The sequence below is a fragment of the Daucus carota genome, chromosome 9, assembly GCF_001625215.2.
Source record: "Daucus carota subsp. sativus chromosome 9, DH1 v3.0, whole genome shotgun sequence".
In the NCBI taxonomy this organism is placed as follows: Eukaryota; Viridiplantae; Streptophyta; class Magnoliopsida; order Apiales; family Apiaceae; genus Daucus; species Daucus carota.
The window spans coordinates 31,983,983-31,997,479 of record NC_030389.2 but is presented as its reverse complement, the minus strand read 5'-3'; the positions used below and the strand labels follow the sequence as shown (position 1 = coordinate 31,997,479).

General features: G+C 34.1%; 1 pseudogene; it reads left to right on the top strand.

Annotated features, from left to right (window-relative positions):
* The first annotated feature begins 1,664 nt into the window (after nt 1-1,664).
* On the top strand, nt 1,665-12,141 carry LOC135149619 (receptor-like protein 46; annotated as a pseudogene).
* Nucleotides 12,142-13,497: the final 1,356 nt, after the last annotated feature.

Genomic DNA, 13,497 nt, shown 5'->3' with positions numbered 1-13,497 from the left:
TTTAAATTATACACAACTTTTGGTGAATTCAATTAGAATTTCAGAGTATATTTACAAATTTGATAACATTCGATTGATATTTTTTATCCACTAAAATTTGATGATATTTAAATGTTAATGAATTTTTTTGGAATTCTTAAAATGATGGAATTTTCACTTGACCCACTCATCTCATCGAGGACTCATTTAGTCATTATAAATAAAATATATATCATTTTACCCACATCATTAGTCATACATCTTAATTATTTATCAAAAAATAATCGTTTGGTTTTTACTGCAAAACCGCTTCGAATATTTTCATAATTGTCTCTAGTATTTATCAAAATAATTTGAGAATTTATAAAGAAACCTAGTTATGTATTTAAAAATATATATAGCTATAAATATATATTTATGTGATCATCCTAGCTATGTTCTATTATAAATTTCCCAATTATTTTGATAAATATTAGAGACAATTATGAAAGTACTCGAAATGATTTTGTAGTAAAAAAACAAACCATTGATTTTTGATAAATGATTGAGTAAAGATATATGAATAGTAATATAGATAAAATGATATATATTTGATTTATATAGTGGTTTAAATGGATAATAAGATATTTTGACCCACATGCATGAAAGATTATGGAAAAAGTAATTATATTCATATTATAATTTGGGCCAAAAATATTTTACTTTGACCAATTCTATGCAGAGTTCGAAGTGAATTACCACTTCCAAAGTTTTCTGATTATTAATTTCTTTAAAATCTTTTAATGTTTTAATTGATGAACTCTGTAAAGAGTGTGTAGATTAATGGTGCATGAACAAAGTGTGTAGATTAATGGTGCATGAACACCAGCTCTGTTCCGCATTGCTCCACCATCATGTAAGCTCCAAGCACCATCACCAAGTATGCAATCCTCGCAATCTTTCCCTTAAATAGCAGTAATTATAGGCCTCTTAAAGTGTGCGAGTAGACAATTTCTGTACTGGTAATTTGACGATATATATGCAGGCAGGTTGGGGAGTACTTTAGATATTTAACTAACAGTCGTGACAATATCGGACATGACCCCAATCCGCAACCCGATTCACTTAGACAAAATCCGAAATTCATCCGACTGACCCGAAATTAGAATTTGATTCTTACAAAACTTAAATTTTCAGTTTAATTCAATTTCAAGTGATTTTAGCTTAACCCGAAATTGACTTGTTTGCCGACAAGAACACTGCCCTGATGCGGTGAATGGTGATGCATGCCTTACCATTCTTATGTCTGATTGTATGTATGGTTACTTGTTAGGCTTCATCTGAGAAACTACATATCTTCTCAAAAGATGTGACATGACATGAGGCTGGCGGTTCCATCTGGTATGTTTATTCCTTCAGTTTTCTGGGATTCATCTACTTGCATAATTTCTTCTACTTTGCCTAATTCATTTATAGCTCCCATCAGAATGTAAATCATGATGAAAACATATGGTTTGTTAAATCAGTTAAACATGCATGAAATAGTAATTTACTTGTAATGTGATAAAGCCACATTTGAGATTTGACATCCTAACTGTTAGTTAAACCTAATTTCCCAAGTCCAATTTCCGCCAACTATCCTATAAATACTTGCTTGGTCTACCTGCAATATCATCCTTGACACTTTTATATATCTAGTTAGTAAAATGGCAAACGTTGCATACTTAGCAGTGGTATTGGTGGTGGTGGCGGCTCGTATGCTGGTGGAGCCGGGTGAAGCTCTAACATGTGGTGCACCCGAGGAACAGAGGACAGGAGCTGTGTGCAATGTTTATACCAGAGGTGATCAACCAGAGCCATCTGGTGAGTGCTGCAATGCGTATAGAGCACTACAGTAGTCAGGAAGCAACTTCACAAAGCAGATATAATCGTGGTGCTACTGCTAATCCTGCTGCTCGTATTCCAAGATTTGATTCTCTATCAGAAAAATGCGGACTTCCTTTTCTTTTCTCTGCTGATCCTGAATTCGATTGCAAAACGTAAGTGTCTCTGATCTGATCATTTCATTAGCTTTCCATTTTATAGGCTAAGCTTTTTATCTGTAAAAGCTAGCCACAATAATACAGTAGTCAATATGCTCTCATGGATTTTTATTTTGCTTTCTTATGCAGAGTAAATTGAGGTCACTTTCTTGCATGGAAAAGCAGTTGGAGGACAAACAATAATGCTATAGCTACTTGTATTTCTGCGCTATTCATTGTAATAAGTCCCTTTAAGAAAGAGGCCTTTGTTTTTATACAAATGACAACTACACTGAGAAGTTTCTGCAGTGTTCTTACATGCCCTTGTCTGAGATGAGTATATTCAAATGAATGATGTATATCATCCATATCATCTAATCAGCATCAACTTTATGCACTATAAGTGATGTAAACTTTTAAACATCTAGAGAATCAACAAAAGGGTCAAAACCAAGGCTAGACTATCTTGAATGTCAGATTCAGAATATGACAGGCAGGATACTCTCAACTGCGTCAATGAAATTTATTCTTGAAAAAGAAATCAGATTTGGTTTTCAACTGCGATTGGTCTGAAGGTTCGGTCTAGCATTAGATGATGTCACTCTCATAAGGTGTTTGAGATTAGTAAACTCAACTCCTGGGTAATGAAGCCAAATGAGAATCTGGTTTAGCTCCTTAAATGATTAGGGAACTGTACATAGGCCCAAGGTCTCTAAACTCTCTAGATCCCCAAGATTTTGTGGTATATGTCCCCAGAGTCTATTATTGGACACGTTGAGTAGTTTGAGTCTCTTGAGATCTCCTAGTGACGCTGGAATATACCTTGTGTAGTAGCCTTTTTCCATTTCACCATCAAGTCATTGATCTTGATCGAAAAGGAGAACATGCGACTGAATGATGTAACTGAGGCCATAGTTCATTTAGATGAGAGATCTACATATTATCTTCTAGCTCAACACCAGAGTGGAAATGTTGGACAAGCTTCCAATCTCACTTGGAATCTGCATCTGTAAACGATTATTTCTCAAATCCAATATTTCCAATCACTTCACAACTGAATCTGGAATCCAACCCGAAAATTGATTATGGTAGAGAGAATCTGTACAGGTATATTTCCATCAACAACATTTTGATCCAACTTCAATATCCTCAAATCTTCGAGCTTGCCAACTTCACTGCTCAAACCACCCTTTAACAAATTATGACTTAAATCAAGAAACTGCAAGAACATTAACTGAAATAGTTGTGTACGAATTGAGCCATTAAATATGTAGCTTAAGTTCTTAATCGAACAAAATTAAACTTAATATGCAATTATATTTTTATCTGTGAGCTTAAATTTTTGATGAAATTAAATCATCATTCAATTTTGTAAACTTTCCACAAAATTTTCAAAATTGTACATTAAAAATATAATCAAACACCAATATACACCTTTTGGAATTTTCATAAAATCTACCTTTCCTAAATCTCATAATATACACTCGCATTGATTAATCTGATAATATCTACATTTATTGATCTCCACCTATCCACTCGCATTGATTTCCATACTTTTGGATAATTATGTTTAAATATAAATAATATAAAAATTATGATATATAAGTTCCTCTATTATCTTACGAAAAAAATTATAAAAAATTAAATATTTTTTTTTTGAGAAATCGTAACATTACTTTATACTGAGATATGATATTGAAAGTCATGTATGCTTTGCCAAAGTAGCAAATGCATGCAACCTTATGAAACATATAAGTTTCATGGTATATGTGGCTTAAATAACTACTAATGGTATCTGTAGCTTAAGTAACTACTAATGAGATGGAAGTTTCATGCAGAGGTATGTGAAAAAATTTCTTAAAATGATAATTATTTTTTAGTATTATTACGTGCACAAAATTGTGTATAAAAAAATTGTATACAATGACGTGGCAATTGATGTGGTGTGTTTTAATTGGGGTTGTTGATGTAAATACAGGGCACATTCCAATTAAAACCGACCACATGTTATTATGTACAGAATTTTGTATACAATTATGGACACCAAGCATTTTTCATTATTTTTTTTTTATCTCTAAGCCTAAGTTTCTGATGAAATTAAAAAATCATTCAGTTTTGTAAACTTTTCTGGAAAATTTTAAAATTATACATTAAAACATAATTACACACCAATATACAACATTTGGAATTTTCATAAAATCTATATAACTCTGTTTTCTTGTTCTTGTGTTGACTATACAAACATTATACATCCACTCCAATTAATTTCCAACATGCAGGTGCATCATGTACTTTTAGATAATTTTGTTTAAATATAAATAATATAAAAAAGTACGATATATAAGTTCCTCCATTATCTTACGAAAAAAATTATAAAAAATTAAGTCTAACTCCCGCTTTTTGAGAAATCATAGCATTACTTTTTACTGAGATATAATATTGAAAGTCATGTATGCTTTGCCAAAGCAGCAAATGCATGCAAAGCGAAATGTTACTAGAGGTGGCCATTCGGGCGGGTCGGGGCGGTTCGGGCCGGTTCAGGCGGTTTTCGAACCGTCGCCGGTGAAACCGTAACCGGCACGGCTATACAAGCGGGCCGGGCCGAGCCGTGCCGGGTTAAGAGAGTGTGGAACCGGAACCGTATAATACGGGTTAGGTGGGTTGTACGGGTTGGCGGTTTTGGACCGGCCGACGGTTCAACCGACGGTTCAACGTGAACCGCGGTTTGCGTGAAATGAAGTGGTTTGTTAGAATTTGGAATGAAGTGACCGACTATGATTGCTTTGCTTTGTTTTATTTTAATTTTTTTTCTTTTCATTAACAAGTGTTAGTTTTTGAACCGATTTTAGTTTAATATTATTGTTTATTTTAGTTTGATCTTATAATTTAATTTAATTATTAATAAATTGTAAACAAATAAATAATATTTTGATAATAAATAATGTTTTGGTAAAAAAAAGATGGTACTTCTTATAAATTTTATTTGTTAAACATAATGCGGAACAAATTTAGTTAGTAAAACAAAATCAACCCTAAACCAAATTAATTTTTAAAACAAAATCAAAACAAAAACAAATTATTTTTATAAGTTTTATAACAAAATCGAAATTAAACTAAATTAATTTTTAAAACAAAATCAAAACAAAGTGAAATTAATTTTTAAAACAAATTGAAAACAGAATGAAATTAATTCTTAAAACAAAATCAAAATGAAATTAATTAAACTAGTCTCAACTTTACAAACTAAAATGAAATCAAATAACTAAACTATAAACAAAAACTAAAACATAAATAAAATTAAAACAGAGTGCGTACTTGCGAACAAATTCACGGTTTGGCGGGCCGGTCCCGATTCGGGCCGTGCCGTGCCGAACCTTTATGGTTTGGCGGGCCGTGCCGGTCCGCTTCACGGTCCCCAACCTCCAGACCCGTATTCGGCACGTCGTCTTAAGCGGTCCGTGCGGGTTTTGAACCGGCCCGTGTTTAGACGGTTTCGGGCGGTTGAAAAGGCGGTTCGGGGCGTGCCGGTCTGTTCGGTCTGACCCGAATGGCCACCTCTAAATGTTACTGATCAAGCTCATGCATAAATCATTACAGCAAATTTCCTAGTCTTGTCTGAAGTATAATACTATTAATACACAGATATGAGATTGTCATAATGGTGTTCCTGGTGCTCATCATCTGTAGATTTTGTAGGTGACAAATTGACACCCTTAAGGAAATTTCACTAAATTTCTATGTGCTTGACAACATTACAATTATAAAAAGGTCTAATGTCTAAGGACTCTTATAAAGTGTTACACAACTCCTCAAACTACGCGTTACTCTTTGCCCATGGTGAATGGAGTGGTGCTTTGGTCTTGGAACAAAATATCCACTAACAAATGCTACCACTACTGATAAAATGAAACCAAGTGGGAATTCAATCCCCTATCCTGCCCACAAAAACCATGATTCCTCTTCATAGTCATCACCCTCTTCGTGTGCATATAGTGTCAGCTCATCTTTTGAACATTGCACCCTGATTCGCATCCCACATAATCCCCTGTTGTTAGAAAAATATCGCGGATCATTTATCCTGTCCATTTGTCCACCCCGCGGGATTTTACCACTTAGCTTCCTGTTACTTACATCTAATAGGGATAGTTGCTCTAGCTCCGTAAATGATTGTGGAATTGTGCCCGAGATATTGTTGTTAGATAGGTCCAAGGTCTCTAAACTCTCTAGATCCCCAAGATTTTGTGGTATATGTCCCGAGAGTCTGTTATTGGACACGTTGAGTAGTTTTAGTCTCTTCGGATTTCCTAGTGAAGCTGGAATAGCACTTGAAAGCTCATTCTTCGACAAGTCAATCAATTAGTAGATGTGTTGGTTATGACTTGATAGACCTTGTGTAGCCTTTTTCCAATTCACCATCAAGTCATTGATCTTGATCGAAAAAGAGAACATGCGACTAAATGATGTAAACTGTACCCTCAATCCTGTTTACAACTATGTCGTCAGTTCCCATGCCATTTGTATACATAATCTCATGGGGAATCATTTCTTTTAGATTTCCGAACTCTGAAGGGATACTTCCAGCAAGATTGTTATTTGAGAGATCAAGATTTTGGAGTTTACTTTGGTTGGAGAATGAGTTGGGTGCTAGTGAGCCATGTAGAGAATTGTTACGCAGAACTTGAAGGTATGTCAATTCAAAAATAAACTCTGGGAAATTACCTGTAATGTTGTTGTCATGGAGATCAAGATATCAAGACTCGTCAAATTCATTAGGTCCTTAAGCAAGATAATTAACTTTCTGGAATCAATACACTCCTGTTAGAAAGAATCTTGATAGATAGAGTGGGATTAGTTCGACTAATGTTCTCTTCAATACATTTATGTGCCCAAATCAATCCTCAGGATTCAACCTTGTGCAGTGAGGCCTAGAGCTCTTTGGTCTCAACACTTATGATCTTTTGTCGCGATCAGTGACCATTATTTTTTTACTTGACTCATTTCCAAGATTAATGTGTTTGCATAAGTGAGTATGCAGTTGCTCTTCCAAGTTTGATGCAGAGGTAGGTAAGATAATTTCCAAAAATGAAAAAAAATAAAAAATATCTATGAGCTTAAGTTTTTGATGAAATTAAAAGATGAATCAATTTTTTAAACTTTTGTGATTTTTTTTAAAATTTTACATTAAAAATATAATCAGATTCTAATATACAATATTTGGAATTATGATTATATATATATATATATATATATATATATATATCCTCTAGATTTGATAAGATCTGCTCCAATTGATTTCCAACCCGAATGACTTGTTTTTCAATCTTTTCGGTCTTTGTTCCGTAGTAGCAAATCAGAAAGATTGAGAAATAGAACCATCTAATTTGATTTGTTCTCGATAGCCATGAGTTGATCGGCTCCTATTATACTCGTAGTCTCTCGAGGATATTTAGATTAGAACCAACTATGTAGCATCTACATCGAGAATAAAAATATTGTATACGTCATTAGTCCGATCCTTTACAAGAACTACCCGTAATAAAAGGCTTGCTATTGATCCTGTCACCTTAATTGTTATTTGAACAAGTCAATGCATTATGTACTTTTAAATAATTATGTTCAATAATAAATAATATAAGAAGTATGATATATAAGTTCCTCCATTATCTTACGAAAAAAATTATAAAAATTTAAATCAACTCCGATAAGTAAAACTTAAATCAATTCCGATAAGTGTTTTCTAAGAAACCATAGCATTACTTTTTGTTGACATATATAATACCGGAAGTCATGTATGCTTTGCCACAGCAACAAGTGCATGCAAAGCGAAATGTTGGTGATCAAGCTCATGCATAAATCGTTATTGCAGATTTCCTAGTTTAGTCTGAACTCTGAAGTTTAATATATTAATACACAGATATGAGATTGTGATAATGGTGTTCATGGTTGCTCATCATCTGTTGATTTTGTAGGTGACAAATTGATGCCTTGAGGAGATTTGCTACATTTCTCATTATTTACCATTATAATGTCAGTACCCATGCCCATCCAAAACACAATGTTACCTTAAATCATTCCCTTTAGATTTCCCATCTCTCAAGGGATACTTCAATCAAAATTGTTACTTGAGAGATCAAGTATTCGAAGGTCACTTTGGTTGCAGAATGAGGTTGATGCTAGTGAGCCAATTAGAGAGTTGTTACGTAGACTCTAGAACTTGAAGTTCAGATAATTGGGAAATATATTCTAGGAAGTTACCTGTAATGTTGTTGTCATGGAAATCAAGATATTCTAGATTTGTCAGATTTATTAGGCTCTTAGGCAGCTTGCCAGAAAACTTATTTTCCCCTGGTGCAAGGATACCTATTAGAGTGGAAAATGACACAGGATGAGAGATCTACATAATAAAGTAAGCCAAGAGGATTAAAAACTGGAAACAGACTTTGCAATGAGCCCAAATTTAAAGATTTAAATAGGTGAGAAGGAATTCAACCAGTAAGGTTGTTATCTGACAGTAGTAAACTTCCAACATTCATCTCAGCAAGCCATTGCGGGAGTCTTCCTGTGAGGTGATTGTTACTCAGGTCCAGAATATCAAGATACTTTATTGTGGAAATCCATTCTGGAGTGTCTCATTCAATTTTGCAAGATCTTAGAGACATTTGAGGAAGCATACACTTTGTATTTATTTTAACATTGTTTTTCCAAATCATCTTATTTTAACTCTCCATCTCAAATAGCCAGGAGGGTATTTCTCCGGAAAGCATATTATCTTCAAGCATAAGTGTTTCTAACTTGCTCATGTTTCGTAAAGATCGTGGGATTACACCTGAGAAACTGTTTTTGCTCAATGCCAAAGTGGAAATGTTTAACAAGCTTCCAATCTCACTTGGAATCTGCACTCGTAAATTATTATCCCTCAAATCCAACGGTCAGAATTATAACAAAAATTTAATACATCCCGCGCTTTTTAACCGCTAGACGGGGTCATTTTACCTCATCCAGTGGTTAAAAAACGCCGATCGGGTTACATGATGTATATATATATATAAAAATTATGTTATAATCTGGGCCGCTCGATATTCATCCAACGGCCAGAAAAGTGATGCTGGCTAAACCGTCCCCGGCAGTCGAGTGCCAGGGACCCGCGCCCAATATGTAATGCCTGAGTTTGCACGGACTCTGTTAGAAGTCTATATGGTAAACTGAGTGCCTACTTGTAGTGGTGTTGTGTTCGATTTTTCCCTTATTTTCCTTTCCTTATACTTTTAAGTCTCTAACTCTGAGCGAGTCAACTAAGATTTGTCACGGTACTTAGAAGTGTAAATGACGTTAACTATTCATGAGACATTCAACGCTTTTCTGATTTGATCATGACAAAGGAAGGCACGCGTGTTTTTATCAGGCCTAGTGGTTTGGCCATTGTTTTACTTCTGTTACTTGTTTTCGTAAAGTGCAGCGGGCTGGTGGATGCTAAATCATAAGGATGTATGAACACAACTGAACAATGTAAACTTTCCAATGAATTAATCATACACTACAACAATTCTGGACATTTACGACGGATATTTTACAACGGAAAAGGTGGAGCGCAAAACTTACTGACGGAAAACCAAAGAATAAATTTTTTAACTTGAATGTGATTCAGATGAGTAACATGAGCCGTACGTCTATGTAATACGAAATTAATGTTGCTTAATCAGTTTTTCTCTCTGTTGATCTTGGTTATAGATTAGTTGGTTACCGAATTTTCATTTAGTTGCATGTTAGAAATTTGATTAGAGAAATGTAATACATGTTAGAAATTTTCATTTAGTTTCAGGTACAATTCCATAATCATTTCAGAAACTAAATTAATTATCAGTATTAGATGTGAGTAGCAACAACCTAAGTGGTAAAATCCCGTGGGGCCGACCTTTCTAAAAACTCTACCTGAATACAGCATCTATCAGTCTTGAATCTACTCACTATTAAGTGAAAACTAGGATTAGGAGTACGTAACGCCGACTGTTATGCAAAATCTACTCCACTACAACACTATAGTATCAATCCAAATATCTTAGACCCCATTTATAGCATCACATCTTTACCGCTTCTTAATATCTCTTCTAACTTTATAGGAGGGGAAATTTCAGGCAAAGGATTGGCTAATCTCACGAAACTAGTTCACCTTGACATGAGTTCGAATGAGTTTAACGGCACAATTCCAGCACAAGTTTTCCAATTGAGGAATCTGCAATTTCTTGATTTATCTTATAATTCACTGAAGGGTGGTTTAAGTAGTGAAGTTGGCAAGCTTGGAAATTTGAGGACTCTAAAGTTGGAAGAGAATCGGCTTGATGGATATGTTCCTGTGCAGATTGGAAATCTGACAAAGTTGCAACACTTTTCTATCAATTACAACAAATTTTCGGGGCGTATTCCAGATTCAATAGGGTATTTGAAGGGATTGGAAAGATTATACATGAGCGAAAACAGTTTCAGTGGTTTAATACCTCCATCAATAAGTAACTTGATCAGGTTGGAAACACTTCTCTTGGAAAATAATAGGCTTTCTGGAGAAATCCCTTCAAGTTTATTTGACATAGAGAGTCTCAAGATCTTAAATCTTGGAGGCAACACATTAACTTGGAATAACAATGTCAAAATAGTTCCCAAGTGTATGCTTTCTCAACTCTCTCTCAAATCATGCAAATTTTCTGGAGACATTCCGGAATGGATTTCCACTCAGAAAAATCTTGATATTATCGATCTGAGCGACTGTAATTTAACAGGAATATTTCCTATTTGGCTTGCTGAAATGGAAGTTAAAAGTATACTTCTGTCGCGTAACAAGCTTACTGGTGCAATACCATCTCGCCTTTTTCAATCTGCGAGTTTATCCATTCTGGCTCTTTCAAAAAACAATTTTTCAGGAGAGTTGCCAAAAAATATAGGTGATGCTAATAACATCAAGGTACTTATGCTGTCTGCAAACAGTTTTTCCGGGGCCATTCCAAAATCCATTGCTGATATCCCTCAACTAATGCTATTAGACTTGTCATGAAACAAATTGTCTGGCAACACATTCCCAGTTTTTGATCCTGCAGATTGCTCACTCATTTATGTTGATTTGTCCTCTAATGAACTTTCAGGTGACATTCCTGTGTCATTTTGCGGAGGAACCAGTATTCTTGCACTGGGGGGAAATAAGTTTTCTGGTATGTTGCCTAGGAAACTCACAAATATGATAATGCTTGAATATCTTGATCTCCATGACAACAACATTACAGGTAATTTGCCAGAATTTCTTTCCCAGCTATCCTACCTTCAAGTTCTTAGTCTACGTAACAATTCTCTACATGGCTCACTACCAACCAAGTTGTTCTCCAACCAAAGTAGCCTCAAAATCCTTGATCTCTCAATCAACAATCTTGTTGGAAATGTCCCATCGGAGTTGGAAAATCTATACAAGGTCTCTCAAGTCATAACCAGCAGTTCTATTCTTTGCTAGACTTGTCGAAGAATAAGCTCTCCGGTATTATTCCAGCTTCATTAGGAAAGCTCAAGTATCTAAAGCTACTGAACATCTCCAACAACAGGCTCTCTGGATGTATACCACAAAGTTTTGGGGATCTTGAGAGTATAGAAACATTGGACCTATCCAACAACAATATTTCTGGTACAATTCCAAAGTCATTTATGAAGTTAGATGAACTCTCTGTGTTAGATGTGAGCAACAACAAGCTAAGTGGTGAAATCCCGCGGGGTGGACAAATGGACACGATGAATGATCCGAGTTATTTTGCTAACAACAATGGGTTATGTGGCATGCAGATCAGGGTGAAATGTTCAAAAGACGAGCCACCACCAAATGATGGACAAGAAGAGGATGAGGATGACCTTGATGAAAAAGAGGAATGGTTCTTGTGGACAGGAGTGTGGATTGGATTCCCACTGGGCTTGATTTCATCAGTATTAACAGCATTTCTTGGTGGGTATTTTGTTATACCGATAACAAAGTACCACTCGATTCACTATAGGCAAAGATGAATGCAGTGTGTCATCTAGCACTGGAAGCCCTTGGATTACATTGCTCAGGTTGTTATCTTTGTTCCAAAATAAAAACATTGTGGGTTGTAATTATATTATTGTAGTTTTCCGATTATATTTTCAATGTAGCTAAAATATTATATAAAAAAACAAAAACAAGTAACATCATTCTTGTCTCATCTCATTTGTGATTTTTGTTGTTTCAAATTAGAACAATGCATTCAAAGAAAATATTAATAATTATGTAAAATATAGAAATTAAATATTATTTCTTTCATTAAAATAGATTGATATTATTTATTAAGAACATAATGAACTTGGTTATTATAAATAATTTCAACAATCTAAGAATCATGGCTAAAGTTCCGCACTTTAAAAGAATTGTATAGTATGATTCTCTATCTTAATATTTATTTAGCATTCAATAGATTACGCAAAAAAATTATCTAAATTAAACCAATATAAGACAATGAATATATGCCTATATGATAATATTAATTTTAGCACATTATTATAAAGTGTCATTATCTAAAAAGGGTCAAAAAAATTTACTAAATCTCTATCGACATTACCAAACTCACAAATTCCAATGTACAACTATACAATTAGCATCAACACTATTGATGTTCTTAATATTAGAAATTATCAAATTGGGATTTTGGGTTTGATAATTCATGAAGAGTGTCTGTGTAGTGTAGTTTATCTTCTTTTTTTTAGAGGACAAAGAGTGCTTGGATTATTCATCTTCACAAGCCTGATTGATATATATAAGTAGCGGAGATAGTGAATTGGCTTATATATCCTTCTTTCACTGGGTCCAAATGTTCTCTTTATTAGCAATTCAAGGTTGGCATGTTTGATGCAATGAAAGATGTTATATGGGTGTTTGTGTGAAAGTAGATAAGTGAGCAAATATAGTAAAAATGTAAGATGTAATATAGGTGTGGAAAACATGTCCTTTTATCGATCAGTTTTAAACAGATCAGTATTATAATTGATGAGGAAAACAATATTCTTATAATTGCCAATGGAGTATATTGCTGAAGAATATATATGTATGGTATCATTGCTTAAATGAATCAAATTTAATGACCACAATAATAATTATACAACATCAAACCTCAAACTAAAATAACCAAAAAAAAAAACTGAAATCAATTGCATTGTAATCTTGCATCTAGAATATTAAAATGTTATAACATAGATATAATTTGCAACAAGGTGAAATTCTTATTTTTATAGAAAATGGAAACATAACAATGATAAAGATATTAATTTCAATCCATACTTTGAAGATATATAGATCTCTCTCCAAAGACAACAAAATATGAGAACGACTGAATAGATGGAAACATAGTCAATTTAGAATCTTGAATCTATAGCACTCAAACAAAAGGTGCCTCAATGAACAAAGAATTTCTATAAATTACTACATCTAGAACCACATAACTTACGGTGGTCATTGTCCGCACTGTCCCATAATTTATGT